The sequence below is a fragment of the Sapajus apella genome, unplaced genomic scaffold (genome assembly GCF_009761245.1).
Source record: "Sapajus apella isolate SASKATOON/1434 unplaced genomic scaffold, GSC_monkey_1.0 scaffold17, whole genome shotgun sequence".
In the NCBI taxonomy this organism is placed as follows: domain Eukaryota; kingdom Metazoa; phylum Chordata; class Mammalia; order Primates; family Cebidae; genus Sapajus; species Sapajus apella.
In genome coordinates this window covers 22,353,122-22,377,385 of record NW_022436957.1, presented here as the reverse complement: position 1 = coordinate 22,377,385, position 24,264 = coordinate 22,353,122, and positions in this window count along the sequence as shown.

Sequence of the window (24,264 nt, the reverse complement as noted above, 5' to 3'; positions counted from 1 at the left end):
GGCTTTTGACTATTTGGAACAACTGTATGAGCCTTGGATTCAAAATATGTGTAGTGTCGATGAGAATAATAGCAGATACATCACAGAGTTGGTGAAAGAAAGAAATAAAATGAGGTATACTCAGCAAGTAGAATATTCCTTGGTATATTCTCACCAATTACCCTATTTCTTATATTTCAAATTTAGATCAATTATTTCTGCATGTACACCATAAACCAGTCATTTTAATATGCACTTTCATATATGCATCTTTAATAAGTTGCCTTGATATATTATCTCTGAGGTATAATGACTTGCTTCTGAATGGGCCCAGTGGAAATACTATTTTCATTAAAAGAAAAAATGTGACTAACCAACCCAATATTTGCAACTGGCCATAGGTTCGTTGTCCATCAAAATCCCATGAATTGAGATAACTCCAAGAAAGTTGCATTGTCAAATGGAAATATAACTTTAATCAAAACTGACATTTATTTAACCTCTAAAACTGGTTCCCACTTTAAAATATATATATAGCTCTATCTTGTACTTTACCCAAATTTCTGGCTCAGGGGAGAACAGGTCTTTTCCTACATTTGCTATATGACAAGTTTTTTTTTTCTAGTTAAAATGCATCATTATTGAATAAGTGACTAGCTAATCTCTCCCTCATGTACTTTCTATACAAATGTATCAAGCAACAATGTAGGTGGGATTCTTCCCATTTGAGCATTTTTCATGGTATGTCCAGTTATGCCACACCCAGAATGATAAGAAGGCATGACATTGTGTTTACTGTAGTTTATCTGCCTGGAAATTTTCCCAATAAAATTTATTTTATATTACACCGTATAAGGTAAGTATGGGTCTGTGCCCTTTTTATGAAACATGTCTGATATTTCTTTACTGACTTCCAGTAAATACTAAAAACTATGTTGAATAGAAGTGGTGAGAGAGAGCATCCTTTTCAAGGGGAATGCTTTCAGCTTTTGCCTATACAGTATGATGTTAGCTATAGGGTTGTCATAGATGGCTCTTATTATTTTGAGATATGTTCCTTCAATACCTGGGTTTATTGACAGTTTTTAACATGAAGCAATACTGAATTTCATCAGAATTTTATCTATTGAGATAATTATGTGGATTTTGTTTTTAGTTCTATTTATGTGATGAATCACATTTATTGATTTCTGTATGTTGAACCAACCTTGCATCCCAGGGATGAAGCCTACTTGATCATGGTGGATTATCTTGTGGTGTACTGTTGGATTTGGTTTGCAAGTATTTTGTTTAGGAGTTTGCATCAATGTTCAACAAAGATAATGGCCTGAGGTTTTCTTTTTGTTGTGTCTCTGCCAGGTTTTGGTATCAGGATGATGCTGGCCTCATCAAATAAGTTGGAGAGGAATCTCTCCTCAATTTTTTTTGGAATAGTTTCAGTAGGAGTGGTACTAGCTCTTCTTTGTACCACTGGTAGAATTTGGCTGTGAAATTATCTCATCCTGGCTTTTTTTGGTTGGTAGGCTTCGTTTTTGAAGTTCATTATTGGTCTATTCAGGTAATCAGTTTCTTTCTTGTTCAGTCACAGGAGGGTGTATATGTCCAGGAATTTATACACCTCTTGTAGTTTTTTTAGTTTGTGTGCATAGAGGTGTTCATAGTAGTTTCTGATGGTTATTTTTAATTCTGTGGAGTCACTGGCAGCATCTCCTTCATCACTTCTAATTGTGTTTATTTGGATCTTCTGTCTTTTTTTTTCTTTATTAGTCTAGCTAGCAACCTATCTATCCTACTATTTTTGTCAAAATACATGCAGCCAACAATCGTATGAAAAAAAGCTCAACATCACTTATCATTAGAGAAATGGAAATCAAAACCACAAGGATATATCATCTCACACCAGTCAGAATGGCTATTCCTAAATATAAAAAAATAAAAAATTACAGATGCTAGTGAGGTTGTGGAGGAAAGGAGACATGTATATACTGTTAGTGAGATTGTAAATTATTCAAGCATTGTGGGAAGCAGTGTGGCAATTCTTCAAAGAAATAAGAAAAGAACTACCATTTGACCCAGCAATCCCATTACTGTGTATATATCCAGAGGACCGTAAGTTATTCTAATATAAAGACATATGCACGCATATGTTCATGGCAGCACTATTCACAATGTCAAAGACATGGAACCAACTAAAATGCCCATCAAGGACAGATTGGATAAAGAAAATGTGATACATATATACAATGGAATACTATTCAGCCATTAAAAAATCAAGAGCATGTCTTTTGCAGGAACATGGATGGCGCTAGAGGTCATTATCCTTAACAAACGAATGCAGCAACAGAAAACCAAATACTGCATTATCTCATTTATAAGGGGTGGGAGATAAATGAATACAATAAGTGGGAGAAATCATGAACACAAAGGTGACAACAGAAAAGTTGTCCCCACCCAAATCGCATCTCGAACTATAATCCCCATGTGTTGAGAGAGAGAACTGATTGGATTATGGGGGCAGTTCTCTCATGCTGTTCTTGAAATTATCATTTATAAAACCATCAGGTCTTCTGACAGTGAGTTAATACTCACAAGATCTGATGGTTTTTAAAAGGATAGTTTTTTTCTGCACTCTCACAGTCCCCCACCTCTCTCTCTCTCTCTCTCTCTCTCTCTCACCATGTAAGACATGCTGCTTCCCTTTTTTCCATACTTGTAAGTTTGTTAAGGCCTCCCCAGCCAGGTGGAACTGTGAGTCAATTAAATCTCTTTCTTTTTCAAAAAAAAAAATTAATTAAAAATTTATTTTCAATAAATTTATTTTAAATTAAAAATTTTCCCAGTCTTAGGAAAGTTCTTTATAGCAGTATGAAAATGAACTAATACAGCACTATACCAATCTAGGGAGCAATATTCACATGGCATGGATATTAACATGCTGCATTCAGTTGTACTATACAATAGCTCTGACAAACAGTAAGATTCTGGGTATACTTTGAAGGAAGAGATTATAAAACATGACAGGCTAGATGTGGGTTGTGAGAAAATGAGAGGAATCAGGGATGACATAAATATTGTGGACTGAAAAATAGCAAAGCTATGATGGTCATTAACTATCATAGGAAAAAGTAAGTGAAAAGCAGGTATGGGGAGAAAAATTAGAATCTTAGTTTTGCACATATTATGCTTGAGTCATCTATTAGATAAATGAGTATTGAGTACACTGTTATATATACAAGTCCAAAGGTCAGAACAGAGGTCAGGGATGAAGTTATATATTTGGTAGTAACTAGCGTATAAATGTATTTAAGGCTGTATGGTAACATAAGATCTTCAAAATAATAAAAGTAAATTGAAAATATAAGAGGTCACAGATCTGAATTCTGGAACACTCCAGTGTTTAGAAGTCTAGGAGAAAAGAAGCAGCCAGTAAAAAAGACAAGAAACATGTGGTAGAGTATCAGGAAAAAAAAAGTCACTTCTCTTAAAATGCTGGTGACTTAATTTTTCATTAGCTTATAAATGTTCAAAATTTAGGAATGACTGAACAAACTATGTTATATTGAATCAACAGGCCCCTGGGTCACCTTCAAAAAGTTAAATATATGAAATAGTTATATTTGTAAATGTATGGAAATGTAAATTTCTAAGTTACAAAAGCAGAAAAATATTCTGTACATTTTGCTTGTTCTATGTTATCTATATTCATTTATGTATATAATATAAAAATGGAAGAGTATAGAGAATTACACAAATAGTTGGTATTTTGTTTAGTGTATTCAATTCTAAAATAACAAACATGGCTTATACTAAAAAGTAAGATTATGTAAACCAACCATGGTATATCATATTGTTTTTCATAGTTCCGTGAAGACTTAGTTTTTAATTTAAAACTTTTTCTTTAAATCAAGAGAAGCTGTAAGTTTTGACTGATTCAGGAGAGCTCAGGAAGAAGCAAATGCTACATGCTTCCTTTGTAATACATATCTGGATATGGTATTAAAAATGGTACTTATGATTGTTTGACACATTATCAGGCTCACGTTTCCCTTTGTTCATGATTCTTGAAAGGAGATGTGTTATCTAGGGTTCAGTATCTATTTATTTAAAAAATCCTGAGTTTAATTAATTTTAATTGAGTTGATGCAATTACAAAATACATTTAATCTGTTGAGATTGAAATATTTGGCCAAAAATACATTTAATTTGTTAAGATTGAAATATTTGGCCTAAAATATCCTTTGAATACAAGTGATTTGTGCCATATGGTAAAATAAGATTGCCAGCAAATACATACATACATACATACATACATACATACATACAACTTTTAGAAGCACCCTGAGACCAATTATGTGAGTTAATTTTGGTTCATTGAGTATATTCTTAGTCCAATTAAAACAATCCTATGATTTTCTACCTGAGAAGTAATCCAATTCATCAATAGCTAGAAGAAAAGGAATAAAGAGTTTGAAAAGATTGTTGTATTTGGACTCAAGCAGATTTTGCAGCATGTCACAAAGTGCGGATTAATAGTTCTGAAATCTTGCTGGTGATTACATAATTAACAAATGGTAAAAAAGCAATCCTCTGATTTAGAAATTGATACTAATAACTTAAAAGCAAATTGTTGACTTGAGCTCATGTTAGAAGACACAGTACTTCATAAATATGTTCATTCATTTATTATTTCATTCATTCAATAAATGTTTGAGTGCCTAGTTGACTACCTATTCTATTGTAATTATTCTTCCAGGCAACCCACAAATGAAGCAGAGAAAAAAAATCTTTCCTCATGAAGTTTACATAGTAGAGAGAAGGTAGACAATAAATAAAACAATTACATTTACTAAGGGTGAAGATGAAGTAGGGGATAGCAATAAGATGTAATGGGAACAGGTGTTGAAATTTGATATATAGTGGTCTGGGAAATCCTCACTGAGATAGTACTAGAGCAAACAGCACAGGGAGTAAGTGGTAGAAGGTCAAGCCACATGTACAAATAGAGGAAGGTTGTTTTAGACAGCAAGTCCAGCAAATGTAAAACTAGTAACATGATAGTTTCAGTGGCTTGAGGAATAGCAAGAAGGCCTTGTGGCTAGAGCAAAGGGAATATAGGGAAAGTAAGGTAAATGGGGGTTAGATGACACAAATTCCTAAAAGATATGCTGGCAAAATTCGTATCCAACACAAGGTCCACACATACACAACAACTAATCACAAGAGAGGCCCCAACAAGCCTGGGATGAGAACTAGGTGGAGAAAAGGCAAGGACTTAAGGCAGTAGTGGGAAAACTAGAAAAAAAAAAAAAAGGTGGAGACTTAAAATAGAGCAGGAACTTCAAGAAAAAAATCTGACATAAAAACCCAGTGCAGAAACCCATAGGGCTTACAGGAATGGTAAGTACTTTGCCTTTGGCAATAAGGGATGTCATTAGTATGTTTGAGAAGTGACATGATTTAACATACATTTAAAATAAGATTACCCTAGATTCCCATGCTGTATTAATGTTAGAGTAGGTAGATAGCTAGACATGTGTAGGAGAAGGGGAGCCCTTGAGAAAAGGGAGGTCTGGAAAATATCATATCCCAGAGACTACCCAAAATCTGCATGCTAGATATGAGCAGAGAGGAGGAGAAATACCTATGCAGGAAGAAACACCCATTAAGATGCCCAGTAATCTCTCACTGTTTAGTTAACCTGTCAGAATATTGCTAGGTACATGCTGATAAGGGGGATGATATGGTGAGGCTTTGTGTCCCCACCCAAATCTCATCTCGAATTATAATACCTATAATCCCCATAATCCTCACGTGTCAAGGGAGAGACCAGGTGGAGGTAATTAAATCATGGGGGCGGTTTCCCCCATGCTGTTCTCATGTTAGTGAGTGAGTTCTCGTGAAATCTGATTGGTTTATAAGGGATCTTCCTTCTTTGCTGGGAACTTCTCCTTCCTGCCACCTTGTGAAAAAGTTCCCTTACTTCCTCCTCACCTTCTGCCATGATTGTAAGTTTCCTGAGGCCTCACCAGCCATGCTGAACTGTGAGTCAATTAAACCTCTTTCCCTTGTAAATTACCCAGTCTCAGGCGGTTGTTTATAGAAGCATGAAAATTGACTACTACAGGGGAAGAGGGCAAATGGGGAAATTTCTAAGAGATATGCAGGCAAAATTCATATCTAACACCAGGCCCACATATGCACATCAACTAATAGTAAGTGAGGGCCCCACAAGCCTGGGGTGAGAACTAGGTGGAGAAAAGGTGAGGACTTAAGGCAGTAGTGGGAAAACTAGACAAAAAAATGTGGAGACTTAAAACAGAGCAAGAACTCCAATAAAAAATCGGACATCATAGAAACTCAGTGCAGCACTCTTGGAGTACTGCTGGCTCATTCCCTTTCAGCAATCCACATTGCCTCATCTTTCAGAGCGTACTGTTTCTCTTTATATAAACTCTCTGCTCTCTATTTTCTTTCAATAAATTCTCTTTTTTTTTTTTTTTTTTTGGCTAAATTAGTCACTTGGCAAAATTATTTCTCCCAAGTAAGACTAAAAACCAAGGATTCCTGCACTTCCCAGTAACATTAAGAATGAACTAAAGATTATAACATATTCTCTGTGATTTCTGCTTTGGGATACCCTATTCCTTTCCTCATACAATTTAGTCCAATTAATCCACGTAGACTTACCTCATGTGTCTCCTTTTCCCAAAAGTATTTGCTGATCTCACCTTACAAAGAAGATATAAGAAAGCTATAACATTAAGGCATTTAAAAGTCTTTATTCTAGAAGTGCATGTATATGCAATACCTGGTTATAAAAAATGAAATATAAAAACTCTCTACATTTTATAGTTATTGGATAAATGAGATAATTAAAGCCCAGAAAGAAGTAATTCATTGGCATCAGGTAAGTTTTCTCAAATATGTAAAGAGAATGCTTGATCTCATCCATCACCTTTACACATTATCTTGAATATTTATACAATACTATGTTCATAGCTACATCCCAGTATTCAAAATATCATTGATTTTGAGGGAATTTCAAATAACATCACTTAGTACAAGCCCCGTTATTAAAACATTTTTTAGTAAATAACTACTGTTTCTCTACTCCTCTCCCCCAACCTCACCCTTGCATGATTGCATCTCATTCATAGACGTCATTGGCATTTTGTGCTGTATTCTCACATAAAAATTCTCAGCAAGATGGGCTAGATCTTTTGGCATAGTTTTTCTAGTGGAAAGTTAGTTTCAATTACCAATTTGAGCTTTATGTTTTCAAAAATAATCACTTGTTTTAATTCATCAATACATTTTTACAGACTATCACGTGAACATTCATAACTAGCTCCCCAAAGACTTCTTTCCAAATTAAAAGGCTATTGGAAGAACTGAGCCACTCAAGTTCTCCTCTGACAAAGATTTTTTACAGATATTTGATTTCTGTCCATTGATACATTTAGAAATGTTAGTTTTCTTCTAGAAGAATACACTTGTGAAAATGGTTTATCACTAGATTACTAATTACTTCACTAACATGAAGTCAACGGGATAATTTCTACAAATTCAAGCCTTGAAATATGCAACCTATTAAACAAATATGAAGGAACAAAAATGCAAGGAGAGGAAAATTAGTCAACAGAAACTTTGCCATCCTCTGTCAATTAATTGGGTCTAGCCATGAGCCTACTAGAGACTTTAGAAGAAGACAAAGGGAAAATTAAATTAATTATAATCAGTTGTTTAATAAGCGAGCTATCACCTTAATTCATTTATGGCCAAATGTAAATTTATCCCTTTGAGTCTGCTTTTTAAAAGGATCTGGAATGTGGATTTCATCTGCTTCCCTGCCCTATATGCCAGTTGATCTTGGTAAGACAAAGAGATCATGACTGTGTTAGCATTTTAAGACACCTGACGTGTATTTTAAGGTGTTCTATATTAGAAGGAGAAAGTCTGTCTAGTACAGTGCTACTAAAAATGTGGTCCTGAGATTAGCAACATCAATATAAACTGAGATGTTTTACAAATACAAATTCACAAGTCCTATCTGAGGAGTCAGAATCTCATGGGGCTGGGGAGAATCCCAAGGATTAATTGGTTTAAAATTTTTTCCAGGTGTTTCTTATGCATCTAAAGTTTAAGATGCCTTAGTCTAGGAGACATTTTACTTTGAGAAAGGACCCTAAATACATGAATGCTTCTCCACCAAGAAGAAAGCAAATGAAGTGAGCTGAATAAGAGGTGAGGTTCCTGATGAAAGGTAGACGGGCAAACAGGCTAAGGCATAATTATGAAACAGAAGAAGAAAGAAAAACCAGAAAAGAGGAACTCCATATAGTTCTTCTTCTAGGTAGGCTTTCAGAGACTGATGTGTTGCTAGTTCAATGTGTATAATAATGACCTTTTGAAAGTCATGTTTTATTTCTGATAATGGACTGTTTATAACCTCCAGATATTTCAAATGATACAGGGATGCGAAAGGTGTTAGTTACTAACACATCAACAGTGTAAAAAATAAAGGGAGTTGTGTGATCCTTTCAAACTTGGTTGTTTAGGTGTTTACATAAAATGTGTTATATAACATTGTATTGCCAACATACAACACTGGCATGTCTATATATTAAAGATACACTATTATCTGCTTTATGTATTCATGCAAAGACAGTGGTGGTGGTAATAACTAAAATATACTTCCAAAATATTGTTTTAATTCACATAAAATGTTCCTTTACATTATATCATTTTGTCCTTAACATTGAAGCTATTAACTTTGAGAAAAAACACGTCCCCCCAAATGGCTCATTGATTCGCACATGATAGCTAGAAAACTATAGACTCAGAACTTGAATCCATGTTTTCAGAATCAGACTTTAGACTTCTCTCTTTAGGCACATGGCCCTCGAAATATGGTCCACAGAATCATAGGCATTGATGAGTCCTTTACAAGTAATCTGTGACTTCAAAAAAGAACACAATGCAAAAAATTATTTGTCTTTTTCACTGTGTTAATATTTGTATGGAAATAACAAAAGCAACAGTAGATAAAAGTGCTGGCACCTCAGGACAAATCATGGACGTGGCACCAAAGCATATGCACAGTACTAAAAAAAATTTCTGGTTTCACTTAAGAATGTCCTGGAAAAAGTAGGAAAATATTAATTTTATAAAAATCTTGATTATATATATTAGTCAATTTTCATGCTATAAAGACATGCCCAAGACTGGGTAATTTATAAAGGAAAGGGGTTGAATTGACTCACAGTTCAGCATGGCTGGCAGGTCTCAGGAAGCTTACAATCATGGTGGAAGATGAAGGGGAAGCAAGGCATCTTATTTACAAGGCAGCAGGAAGGAGAAGGGCCAACTGAAGGGGGAAGAGCCCTTTATGAAACCATCAGATCTTATTAGAATTCATGCACTATCGCAAGAACAGCATGGGGGAAACTGCCCCTGTGATTCAATTACTTTTACCTGGTCTCTCCCTTGACACATGTAGATTATGGGTTTTGCGGAGATTACAATTCAAGATGAGATTTGGGTGGGGAGACAAAGCCTAACCATGTCAATATCTTTCAACATTTTGTGTGTTAAAATGGGAAGTAAACCCAAAGCACTTTTGCCATGTATTGAAGTACAATGATTATCTCAAGTAAAAGCATTTGTGTGGTATTTTGAGAGCTGAAGCGCTTGTTTTGCTTTTCTCGTGGAACATTATTTTTGCCTGAAAGTACTACTGACAGATAAGTAATGGTTATTCAAACTTGGGTATTTGGAAGACATTGAAAGATGTTGACTTGGAGGGCTCAAAATGATCAAAGTGAGCCCACAACTTCAAAAAAATAAAAATAAAACCTGGCAATATTTGTTGCCAATGAATCATTTTGAGATTTTATGCAAAAATTCAAATTTTAGAAACTTTTTAATTGGAAGCTTCCATAAGCTTCACAGCTTCCCAATACCTAGACTTTTCTGATGAGACTGCTCTTGGCTCACTGCAACCTCTACCTCCTGAGTTCAAGTGATTCTCCTCCCTCAGCCTCCTGAGTAGCTGGGATTACACGTGCCACCATACCCAGCTAATTTTGTATTTTTAGTAGAGATGGGGTTTCTCCATGTTGATCAGGCTGGTTTTGAACTCTTGACCTCAGGTGATCTCCCTGCCTTGGCCTCCCAAAATGCTGGGATTATAGGCATGAGCCACTGCACCTGGCCTATAATTTTTATATTATATAATGAAATATCAGTGAACCAATGTTTTCCAATGACCAATGTAAAATCATATACATAAAAGATACATTAAAAATGTCAGATGTAACAGAGTACCAGGAGTCTATTGATAGGCTTTCAAATTTCACATTGCTGCCGACTTTTATGGAGCAGTCACTTGTGAAGTTTCAGTGCAGTATTAAAGAAGAGTATCAAAAATTATATGGCTATTAAAATATTTATTTCTTTTCCAAAAACCTATGTATGAGAGGCAATATTTTGTTCATATACTTACCTCTACCAAAGCAGCATATCAGATTGAAGATAGAAGCATATACGAGAATCCACCTGTCTTCTATTAGGCTAAACATTTAAAACATTTGCAAAAATGTAAAGCAATGCTACCCTTGGACTAATGTTTGGTGTTGCTAAACATAATTCTTTCAAAAATATTTTTACATTTGAGTTTTAATTTCTAATATGGTAAATATTAACACATATACTGCCACACATGAGAAAAAAGCTTTTTGAGAAACTTCAATAATACTTAAGAGTGTAAAGTGGTCCTAAGACCAAAATGTATGTGGACTAGCTATAGTATACCAAGTAGCAGTTAATAGTAGTAGTTTACATTTGTATAGTTCTTCTTCTCTAACAGGTTTTCTTCTGAAAAAAAAATTAAATTTGCTTTACAGAATGTTTTAAGATAACTTATCTCAAGACAACCTATTGTTTACAGATACGTATATTGTACATATAATTTGTTTTAGGTAAAATTTTAATTGTGGACCTTGTCATGTATCTTGTGCTGTGAAGCTTAATTCCAGCAGGCCTGAAATTGGTTTCAGCTGTTTTGCTGAGTAAGACATGCACCTGCCCAACACTGACGAATGGCTAAAACATTAAACATATTGATTAATAGCGTTGGTTTGTAACAATGAATTTAAGGGGGGTTTTGAAAGTTTGTACCAACTGGTCAGCATGGTTTACTGATTGCATAGAGTGTGATGATTTACATTTGGTTTAGAAGAGACACTGCTCCCCACCAATCCCCCAAGGCATCATCAGAGGACCCTGACATTAGAGCTGATTACACAGCAAGAATATGCCTATGTGAACAACAGAATATAAGAAGTCCCAGCTCAGACTCTATTTGGGTTTCTTGGTTTCAAGGTGCTCTGTGTACAAACAACTGGTTCCTGAGAAGTATGTCTTGCGATGGCTTTTACAGGGGCAGGAAAATTGGTGCTGGAATCTAGCCTCTTCAGACCCTATTGTCAGACAGTCTTTGGCAGTAATGCATAGCCTGGTTTTAATGCCAGTGCCATATTATATCCTTTTCACCAAGTAAACTGAAGATCCATAAGCCATAGCATTTTGGTCCTGTGAGTCGTTGTTGGCAATCAAATACTAAAAATAACAATAACCATGTGTTATTCTTTAGAATCTGTAAATATATTTACTCATCAAATGTTCTTTTAAAATATTAGCTATGTGTTAATCCTATTGCTAATGCTATATGTTAAATATATACTCTAAAATATATCAGTCAAACCATTTGTGATTAACCTCATAAAATCATCTAGTAAATTGTCATAGAGAATATGTATTAATAAATATATCTGTCTGTTAGTATTAGTTTTGACAGAAAGTATAGTACTTATCTTACTTACCAAGGAGCCTGGAAAGAAGAGTTTCCAGGATCTGTTTAGACATTTACTGATGTCATTAAATACTCAAGCTTTTACCAAAATTATCTTCCACACGTGAGTACTGACATTTTATCCTCAGGGCTATTCTCATTCTCATAGTGAGATTCAGGGAATGCAGATGTCACATCTACACATAACCCATGTCAAGTAGATATGGGGTTTTGTTTGTTTTTGTTTTCACCCACATCATTTAGCAGCAAGAGTGGCTAGGGGCAGGAATATATGCCATTTCAGTCTCCATCATGTAAGGCAGACTTTGTTGTCAAGTAGGAGGAAGGGGCGAAATAGCCATGGAAAGCAAATACCCATGAGTGTTACAGCATAGTATACATATGTGAGTTTCTAGATTCACATGTCTGGTGTAAAGAGGCAAAGGCAGAGGACATGTGTAATACTAAGAAATTCATTAAACTCAACTATGTGGATGACCTTCCTCTCTGTTTAAACAAAATCAGGGATAAATTATTTTCTTGAAATTGTGATATGTGATTCCTGTTTTCCTCAGACACACACATAACTTTTACTCTCTCCAGTTCCAAGTCAAACATTTCCACTTTGAAATTTTTTAGACCCCAAAGAGAGTTCCTTTCTTCATGATCTTTATTAGCACTGTGTTCAAACCCCTCTTATAGAACTACTTGGGTTTAAATGACCGGCTTATTTTCTGACTGCCTCAGTAGATTGAGGTGCTATAAAAATAGAAGTATAATTTATTTTTACATGCTTAGTGCATTTTCAGCTTCCATGTAATGGGTGTATTGTTACGCATGGATTAAATAAGAAACAGATGTTTGAAACCATCTTTTTCACAGTGTTTATAAAATGGGATTGAAGAAAATAGGAAAAACTCTTCACCCAACACCACTTCTTAATGATCACATGAAGTCACATATCAGGGTATTATATACAAATAGGGCCACGTTAGGCTCTTTACTTAAATGAATCTCTATTCATGGACTAAGAAGGCGGCAGTACACTAATGATATAAGCTATTTCATTAAAAAGGATTGATAATACATTCATCCCTTTTATGTGTGAGACATATTTGACCTTAGGGTTTAAGTGCTATAGTAAACTATTTATACCTTTTAAAATTACTAACAAAATAATACCAAGCATCTTCAGCAGTAAAAATAGCTTATTCAGCTAAAATAGCCAGCATTAAAATAAAAAGCTATAAATATGTATACTTTCTAACATAAACCCAAATGTCCCCTATGGTATAATTAAACCAATCCTTAGAATTTAGAGAGGAATTTTTATCTGTGGATTTCAAAGTGATTCACATGTTATTAATTCTACAAAATTGCCTCTAAGGTAGAAAAGTTATAGATTAGGAAACAGGTTTGGGGTTCATTTGCTAAAGGCTATAATGCTAGGAGAGTCTTCAGAGACAGGTTTAAAGGCCAAAGGATATTTTGCTTATCCTATCCTCATGTCATTAAGTTTGTGTTATTATCATCATATAAAAAGCAGCTATGGGTCTACAGTACAGTGCTGGACACAGAACAAAATATGTTTAATGAACACAGTGAACACCCTGGACTAAAATATAAGGTAAAAAATGTAGATGCAGACACAATTCAGAAAACAAAATAAGTCTTAGGATACGATATTTGTTGGCCGTAGCAAAATTATGAAAATATCAAGTAAAGACTCAATTGACGTCTTTTGGTACAATGACCCCAACTTGGACTATAGAGTTGCTCCTTGGTATTTGTGGGGGATTGGTTCCAGGAATACCTCATGGATAACAAAATTTGAGAATGCTCAAGTTCCTTATATGAAATGGTGGAGGAGGGAAGAGCCATAATGGCTGATTTGATGTAGCCAGGAAGAAACTCTTCCACCAAAAGAGCCCAGACCATCAATTAGACTGGCACATTTCAAACAGACCTTTGGGAAAAGACACTGAGAGTAGATGGATGGAGGATGCAGAACCTGGGCTGAAAGGGGAGAAAGCTGGGAACTCTGCATGGGGTTGCCAAGTGCCAGAACTCTTTCCTGGCCCCAGGAAGCTCCTAGGGAAGAGGTGAATGAAATAGGCATGAGCGGGCCACTCTCACCAGGGATCTCTGGGACCCTAGCTGTGGGAGACCCTACAATCCCTATGGATATTTTAGTTGGCAGAGAGAACTGCCCAAAGAGGTGGCAAAGACAGAAGTCCAGTTTTCATGGAGCCCAGAGTGTTTGGCATGGGAATGGTGGCAGTGGAGCATGGCCATGGGTGCCCAACCCTTAAGTCTCACCATACTCTTAAAGGTGACTTTCGCATTTGTTAGCTGCTGGTCCTGGAAGGAGTAGGGCTGTCTTGCCCACAGAATTGGGCCAGTCTTATGTGAATACTCCCCTGTCTGTTAGGCTCTCTGAGGGTCCCTTCCTGGTCACACCTGCTTGCAGTTCAGCCTCAACTGCCCTGACATAAACACTTGCCCATGGCCACTGCCATAGCTCTTATGCTGGCTGCCCCCTACTTCCTATTGGAATGCTTTTGCAGGTGGACCCCTGCTGTCCTGCCACCGCTTGCCACCTTCACCTACCAGCACACATTCACTGAGAGCCTTCACCCATTGCCCTACCAGTGTATATGTGCCCATGGCCGCCCACTGCTGCACACTCGGCTGTGCCCCAACCCTATAGCCCTGTTGGTGTGCGCTTGCCTGCGGTTCCCCACAAACGCCTCATGCACTTGCCTGCAGGCCTGCTGCCATCCCGTCAGAGTGCTTTTTCCAGCAGCCCCATTGGAGTACTGTTGCCAGTAATTCTCAATTGCTGAAAATTTTGAATCCTAGAAATCATAGCATTCCTATGCATGACATTAATATTGTTCTCCAACAGTTTCATTTGATGAATCTGATTTTTCTGAAATAGATGATTGTGATGATTCAGATGATTCTGATGCTAGCTGTTTAGAAATAACCCCAAGAACAGTTTTAATATTTTATTTTCACCTGGAAAATCAGTTAGATTTGCTTTAGCCTTAAAGAGCGTATTTATGTAAAATTAAACGAGTGCTGGCAATGAGCTGTACTTTTTTTTCCCAAATGAGAAAAGGGTTAAAATTTACCAAAACCTCTAAAAAATATAGGATTATTTAAAAAGACCAGACTTACAACACATTGGCATTTCTGAAAGAAACGGAGAGAGTACAAACAACTTGGAAAACGTATTTGAATATATTGTCCGTGAATATTTTCCCAACCTCACTAGAGAGGGTGATATACAAATTCAGGAAATTCAGAAAATCCCTGTGAGACCATATAAAAGATGCCCATGTCCAGACACCTAATCGTCAGATTCTCCAAGATCAATGTGAAAGAAAAAATCTTAAAGGCAGCTAGAGAGACTGGGCAGAGACTGAGCCTAACATGGTCCTATTTGTATATAATACCCTGATATGTGGTTTCATGTGATCATTAAGAAGTGGTGTTGGGTGAAGAGTTTTTCCTATTTTCTTCAATCCCATTTTATAGACACTGTGAAAAAGATGGTTTCAAACATCTGTTTCTTATTTAATCCATGTGTAACAGTACATGCATTACATGGAAACTGAAAATGCACTAAGCATGTAAAAATAAAGGAATCCCACTGGGCTAACAGTGGACCTTTAAGCAGAAACCATATAAGTCAGAAAAGATTGGAGGCCTATATTCAGCATCCTTAAAGAAAAGAAATTCGAACCAAGAATTTAATTGCCAACCAAACTAAACTTCACAATTGTAGGAGAAATATAATCTTTTTCATAAAAGCAAATGTAGGGAATTTGTTACCACCAGACCTGCCTTACATGCCAACAAACATATGAAAAAATGTTCGACATTAGTGTTCATTAGAGATACGCAATTCAAAACCATGGGGCACTATCTCATACCAGTCAGAATAGCTATTATCAGAAAGTCAAAAAATAACAGATGTGGATGAAGTTGCAGAGAAAAGGCAACACTTCTATACTGCTTGTGGGAATATAAATTAGTTCAGCCACTTTGGAATGCAATGTACTTTCTCAAAGAACTTAAAACAGAGCTATCGTTTGACCCAGTAATCTCATTACTGGGTATATACCCAAAGGAATATAAATTGTTCTACCAAAAAGATATATGCACCCATATATTCACTGTAGCACTATCTATAATAGCAAAGATATGGAATCAGCCTAGTTGCTCATCAATGGGGGAGTAGATAAAGAAAATGTGGTACATATACACCATGGAAAGCTGTGCAGTCAAAAAAAAAAAAAGAATGAATTTATATCCTTTGTAGCCACATGGGTGCAGCTGGAGGCCATCATCTTAAGATAATGTACTCAGGAACAGAAAATGAAATGCCACATGTTCTCACTTATAAGTGGGAACTAAATATTGAGTACACATGGGCACAAATATGGTAGCAATAGGCACCACAGCCTCCCTGAGGGAGGAGGTTGGCAGGGAGGTGAGGGCTGAAAAAGTACCTGCCAGGTACTATGCTCACTACCTGGGTGATGAAATCATTTATATACCAAATCCCAGAGACATACAATTTACTGATATAACAAATGTGCAAATGTACCTCTTGAACAAAAAGAAAAGTGGGAAAAAAAAAGTAGCTTTTCCTGAGACAAGTTAACCAAGTTCTCTCAATAATATTAATTGTGTCGTTGCTATGAATACACTACTATATTTGATAGATTCAACATTTACTTCTCTCTCTCTGGATGAGCTTCCTTAAATCAAAAAATGCATTGGTAATATAAGTCAATACAGAAAGCTGTGAAATCTGCTATACAATGAAGTTTTTCACAGCTGTTAAAAATGACGCTGCATAAATATATATAATGACTTAGAAAATTTTCCATTATATATACATATAAACAAAGTAAAACATTATAAAACTTAAGAAAGGCATAATATTTACATGTAGCCTGTGCACAACCTCCAGTATACTTTAAATCATCTCTAGATTACTTATAAAACACAATAAAATGTAATGCTAAGTACATAGTTGTTATACTGTGTTGTCTAGAGAATAATGACTACAATTTTAAAAGTCTGTACATGTTCAGTATATACATATTTTTTCAAGTATTTTTGATCTGCAGTTGGTTGAATCCACAGATTTAAAACCCACAGATACAGACAGTTGACTGTATATAGTTATGTATAATGAGAATTATATATGGTGTACATAAACAGAAAGGGGGAAGAGAAAATAAAGGGAGAGAAAGACAGAAAATAAACAGAAGTGTATTTGGGAATGTGAACACATGCTAAACCTATTTTGATTTAAACCAAGAGTAACATGGACAAACTTGTAGACAAGAACACTTCAGCAGACTTAAAAGATAATTGGAGGAAGATGAGATAGAAACATAACATTAAATGTATGGATTAAGATCTCTTTTAGACTTTATAAAAATACAGCTTTACTAAATTAAGTTTTATTACCTTTTGAGGAACACTCATATCCCTATAGGTCCCTAAATATAGTCCAAAGCAGAAATAGAATTATCCTTGCACCAGGAGATAAACTGTGTTTAACAATAAACAAATCACTAGTACACCATAATACCTTTTACATTTTGGTTGCCAATGCTTGAGCAGACTAGCAAAATACATTCTTGTCCTCACAAAACCCCTGTATACATTCTGTACACCAGGGGTTCCCAAACCCCAGATTGGGGACTGCTGCTATACACTCTTAGAAAAAAATTACTTTATTGCATGCATAGTCTTGAAAACTATTTAAAGAGTTTTTCACCATCAAATGGTGTTTTTGATGATGCCCTCCTTAGGTAAAACTTTACCTTTGCACTGAAACTTCTTAAGAGATAGGCCGCAGGGACTTTACCCGCTAGAGTCTAGTCCTACCCACTTGGCATTTGGAAAACGCAGCTAAGAACAAAAGAACTGCTTACTCCGAGAAATCACCCTGGAGCCCCAGGAGAAGCATTCAATCTGCCATACATCTCCTCCAGTACACAGCACACCCAATCATTTCACCCTTTGATCTTACCTAGTAACTTCTAACCTCTTCAAGGAAAATTAAACTTGAAAGAAGAAAGGCCCAACTTTGAAATTCTAGGAAGCCATTCAGCACAAATTGCTACAGAATGCAGTCCATAGCTATGTATTAGGAACTGCCCGTCCTCAAAAGGCTCTGAAAGCACTACTGCCCTCCACAGATAATAATATAATCATTGATGCAATTGTAGCTTTGCCAAATACTCATCCTCAGAGCGCACATAGAAAAATATGTTTACAATTTTGAAGAACAAAGATATTTCAGAATATGCTAACTTATAGGTAATTTTTAAAAAGATACATGATTTTCTACTTATAGAATTTTAGCATTCCTTTGTATTTATATCTTACCAGATCTATTGGTCTTCTTTTCTTCGTGAAAGCTTTTATTTTGCTGTTAAAATTTATAGCAGAATAAAGAAGCACATATTAAAGATTGAAGCATGTTAGTAAAAAGCTTAATTAAACACTGCATCCTAGGTGAATTAATTAGGAAGAAAAAACAACAACCAAAAAACTTCTCTCATAAAATGTTACCATCCTAAAAAATCTTCTGTGTATGATAGACATCTCTTTCTAATTATTATAGCTACCCTTTAAGAGCTGCTTATTATGTTTCAAGCACTGTGGGTGGGGTTTTAGATACATTATGTCATTTAATCTTCACAGTCACCTGATTGAAGCCAATTATATTATCCTAATTTTACAAATAAGAAAACAGATTTTCAAAGAGTCAAATCTTCAAAGTAGTCTAATATTAAAACTCTTTGCTAAACTCCTAATTCTCCCCAGAAATCAGGGAAACTACCTCTGAAATACAGACTCACAAAGAAATCTGTTAGGTAGAGTTGTTCACAGTAGAGTTGTACAGAAAAAGCACTTATTGGCTGAGTCATTAGCAACCCTAAAAATGCATCTATTCTTTCAGTTAGCAAGAGTCTCGATTTTAAAAGAAGTTTTAAAATATTTTTAAAACTTCAAAACTCCATATTTTACATGTCTCATTTTAGTAAGCTTTAATGGTAGCATTCTTTTTCCACTTTTCTCTTTCTTCCCCACACTTCACCTGTAAATAGAAGTAAAACAGAAGTGAAAACTTCTTGTTGATTCTTTTACCCCTGGAAATTTGAAGCATGTTTTCCTTTTACTCTCAAGAGTGACCAAATTCAGATTAGATACCTTTCACATTCTAATTTGATGTAACAAACTTTCACAAACTTAGTGGCTTAAAAAAATGAATTTATTAGCTCAGTTTTGTAAGTCAGAAGTCTGGGCACAGTGTGGCTGGGCATCACAAGGCTGAAACCAACGTGTTCACTGGCTACATTCTCATCTGGAGTTCAGGATTCTTTTCTAAGTACTTCAGTTTGTCAGAATTTAGTTTCTTCCCGGCTGTAGGCCAGGAGACACTCTCAGCTCCTAGTGGCCACTCTGAGTTCCAAGTGTCTTCTTTCTCTCTTTGCAGTGCAGCTCCCTCCATCATCAAAGCCAGAAGTGGAGCATCTTTTCTCTTTGTTTAAATCTCTGAATTACTCTGACTCTGACCTCGAGACCCATGTTTAGAGGGCTCATGTGATGAGATTAGGCTCATCTGAATAATCTCTGTTTCTTAATGCCAACTGTGACAAATAACACTATCTAATCACAGGAGCAAAATCCATCATATTCCCAGTCTCAGGGATTATACATGTTGTGTGCACCAGAAAGCTGAGATCTTAGGGAATGTTTTAGAGCCTAATACTTAGATTATTTTTGGAACACATTTTTATGTGTTTTTTAAAATTATTTGTATAAATTTAAGGGATACAAGTGCAGTTTTGTTAGATGGATCTACTGTTTAGTGTTGAAGTCTGGGCTTTTAATGTAACTATCACCCAAGTAGTGTACATTGTACCTGTTAAGTAATTTCTTGCCTAAAAATCCAGCTAGACATCAGATTGGGGTCCTTTGTAACATAGTATCTAAATGAAATTTTGAAATCTGGTTAAACCATTGATAGTGTTATTTCAAAAGAAAATTATAAATGCCAGTATTTCATTAAACATGTCTTTCCATTCATTTATTATAAGGAATACCAGATGGTTAAGCCTAACTCAGAAGTAAATAATACATTTTGAATATTTTTCATTGTACGGAATCTATAACTTTTGTATGCTTCAAATCACAAGTGTGTCTGCTGTGTTACCTCACATAAGATAGATATATGAATGTTTTTTCTTTACAAGGATTATTTCTCTCATATAAAAATGAGGGCAGATATTATTCTACAGGTTTTTATAAGAGTAATAGTAACTCAGTTCATGCTAAATGTTCTGCTTTAGGCAAAGGTATTTTCTCTCCACTTGTAAAACAACAAACATAAATGAAGTAGAATTCCTCAAAATATACAAAATGATCATTATCACATTAAAAATGTTATTTCAATGTCATTACAAGTTTAAGATTCTACATAATTGTACTCTGAATACAGGAAGAAAAAACGATTTGTTAAATTGTTGAACAAGTTAAAATTGGTTGCTTTTTCCAATTTAAATCTGAGTAAGTGAGCTATATGGATGTTAGGAAGATGTAGGTCTGTTATTGCTACTATCCAGATGAAGTTCTGACCATCAGTCTAGCACATATTTAAAACTTCCTTTTATTTTTCCTTAAGTAGCATGATTTAAGAAATTTTAATACAGTAGAAAGGATTTTGGAGGTTATTGTATTCTCTCACCTTAAAAAAATAATAATTGTCACCTATTGAGTGCTGATTTTGTGCTGGGAAATGTGCTTTATCTCATTTAATCTTAACATTCTAAGGCAGTATCTTTAAAATATAAAGTTGTTTGAAAATATGTAACTGCTGTACCATTATTCCACATGTTTCTTTTAAGAATAACACCTAATTTTTAAAAGTAATTAAATATATATTGTGTTTGAATTTCTTCTGTTTTTGTATACTACTCTAAGTTATTTTATTTGAACCAGAATCAAAATAACATCCACAAGTTGCCATTGGTTGATATGCTCTGAAATGTATTTACTCTGTAGCCCAACATTTTTTGCTTTCAAATTTTTGTTGGAGAAAATGAATCCTTTTATCCTGCAGTTTTCCACAAGATGTCTTTGTCTAATTGTACCCACATAGTGTTATTTAACACGTTCCTTTGTCTTCTGTATTTCCCGAAAGCTGGTAGTTAGATTGAGACAGGTTAGATCAGAATCAGGATTTTTTTTTTCTTTTACAAGACCACTTCATAAATAATAAGGTGCCTGGCTTCTTTGAACTTACTTGCTTTGAGAAAGCTTTCAGAGTTTTTGCAGACACTTGTAGCAGTGGAGGGAGGCTTAGCATGACTGGCTCCATTTTGTCCCACACTCCCTGCAGTAATATCCTTTAGGTTAAAAGATGCTGCTTATCTCTACACGTAGACCAGCTAATTATAGGAGGAATTTAGTTTACAGCTAAACTTTAAAGAAAAAAATGATGACAAGACTCCCTTTCCTGAAATTAACCTCTGAGGAAATAAGAAAGTATTCACACAAGTAACAGTGTCATGTTAAAGATTTATAGGAATATTGTGACCTGATTTGTGTCATTCAAAGAATCAAGAAGTTTCACAACCTCCCTTGACCCTTGCTGGTGTCCTGATGTTTGTGGCCATTGGTCACTTCTTGATCTCAACCCCTTCCTCATCCCCCTTCTATTAATTAACATAAGAAGGAGACAGAAGTTCATACTAACTTAAGATGTTCTTTAGGACACTAGTCTGCCATTTACTCAGTTTGCTGGCTTCCCAGATAAAGTCACCTTCCTTGACCCAACATGTTGGCTCGTGACTTATTGGCTGTCATGCAGTAAGTGGGACGAGCTTGGACTTGGTTACATACTGACTTTAATGATTTAATACAACATATCCTACTTCTCTTTTAAATTGGAGCTGTGTAAAAAGTACCATTTTGGGTCCTATGAGTCTTCTTTAGGCAACTGAACTCTGTTTACCTGCCACCATTTGTGTAAGATCTATATAGATAATTTTCCTTTTATCACCTGTTTTGTTGCCCTAAACAATAGTTTATAAAAGAAGCAGGAACCATGCTTAAGTCTTTCCCTTTAGTAGCTTCAAAATAATGACTTGGTTCCTTAGCATCCTTCAAAAGTGACCAGTGGATTTCATTGTTCTCAAATATCATCATAAGTTTTAGATGTAAGCACCTTTGTAATACTCCAGTCCACTCCAATCTCCTTTTCATGCGTTGCTTAGCAATTTTCACATGCCTGAAGGGAAATAGCAACGTACTTCCATTCTCTGTTGGATCTTGGATGTCACGTGCTGGCTGCCCTGGTAGTTCTCTGATTTTTTTCAAATAGATGTTTCTTTATTAACATTTTCTATTTGTTCTTAGTAGAAGAGTTAAACTTATGCAAGCTACTCTGTCAGAGCTAGAAGTTTGTAATATAGATTTTTTATTTTTAATCTATTTTAATATTTAATTGACACATTATAGTTGTACATATTTATGGGGTACAATTTGATATTTTGATACATATTATGTTGTATAATGATCCAATTTGGATAGCTAGTGTATCCATCTCATGATGCATTTATTATTTGTTTGTGATGACAATATTCGAAGCTTCACTTCTAGTTATTTTGTAATATATAATACTTTACTGTTGACCATAATCATTTTGCTATACAATAAAACAACAGAACTTATTCCACCCATCTGATAGTTACTTTGTACCTGTTGGACAACCTTTCCCCATCCTCCTCACCCTTTTTCCTTCCCCAGGGCTGGTAACCACTATTCTATTCTTTGCTTTTATAATATACATTATTTTATTTTATTTTTTTAAAACATTTCACATATGAGTGAGAACATGCAGTATGCGTCTTTCTGTGTCTGGCTTATTTCACTTAACATGATGTCTTCCAGGTTCTTTCATGTTGTTGCCAATGACAGGATTTCATTCTTTTTGTTATGGCTGAATAGTGTTCTATTGTCTATGTATCCCACATTTTCTTTATTCATCCGTGTTGGATGATTAGTTTGCTTTCATATCTTGGCTATTCGTAAGTAGTGTTGCAATAAACATGGGAGTGCTGATATATCTTCAGCATACTGATTTCATTTCCTTTAAAAATGTGCCTGGTAGTGGGATTGCTGTATCACATGATAGTTTTATTTTTAATATCTTCAGGAACCTCCATACTGTTTTATATAGTAGCTGTATGAACTGAAAATCCTACCAGCAGTGTGTAACTTTTCCCTTTTGTCCATATCTTTATCAACGCTTGTTTTCTTTCATCTTTTCGTAGTAACAATTCTAACTACTAGAATAAGGTGGTATCTCATTGTGGTCTTGATTACTGGCATTAAAATACTTTCATATACTTTTTGGTCATTTGTCTTCTTTTAAGAAGTCTCTATTAAGATTCTTTGCCCATTTTATAATTGAGTTATTTGAATTTTTTTTTTTGCTGTTAATATATATTCTGGATATTAACACGTTTTGAGAAAAGTAGTTTGCAAATGTTTTCTGCCATTCTGTAGGTTGTCTCTTTATTGATTGTTTCCTTGGATGTGCAGAAACTTTTTAGTTTTATGTAAACCTATTTGTTTATTTTTTCTTTGCTGCCTATGCTTTTGGGGTCATTTCCAAAAAATAATTGCCCAGATTAATGTCATGGAGCATCCCTCTATGTTTTCTTCAAGTGCTTTACAATTTCAGGATTTACATTTATGTATTTAATCTATTTTGAGTTGATTTTTATATATGGAGTGAAATAAGGTTCAAATAGGATTACTCTGCATGTAAATATACATTTTCCCAGCCCCATTTATTGAAAAGACTCTTTTTGGCAATATATGTTTTTGACACCTTTGTTGAAAATCAGTTGGCTATAGGTACATGAATTTATTTCTGGGTCTCTTTCTGTTCCATTGGTCTATATGTCTGTTTTTATGCCAGTACCATGCAGTTTTGATTCTTATAGCTTTGTAGTATATCTTACAGTCAGGTAATGTAATGCCTACAGCTTTGTTCTTTTTGCTCAGAGTTGTCTTGACTATTTGGGTTCCTTTGTGTTTCCATATGAATTTTAGGATATTTTTCTGTTTCTGTGTAGGATATCATTGATATTGCACTAGGGCATGCACCAAATATGTAGATTGTATTGGGTAGTACGGACATTTTAACAATGTTTATTTTTTCAATTCCTAAACATGGGTTATTGTTCCATTTAGTTGCATCCTCTTCAATTTTTTGCATCAAATTTTTCTAATTTTCAGTGTAGAAATCTTTATTTCTAGATATCCTACTTTTGCAGCTATTGTAAACAGAGCTGTTTTATTGATTTCTTTTACAAATAGTTTAC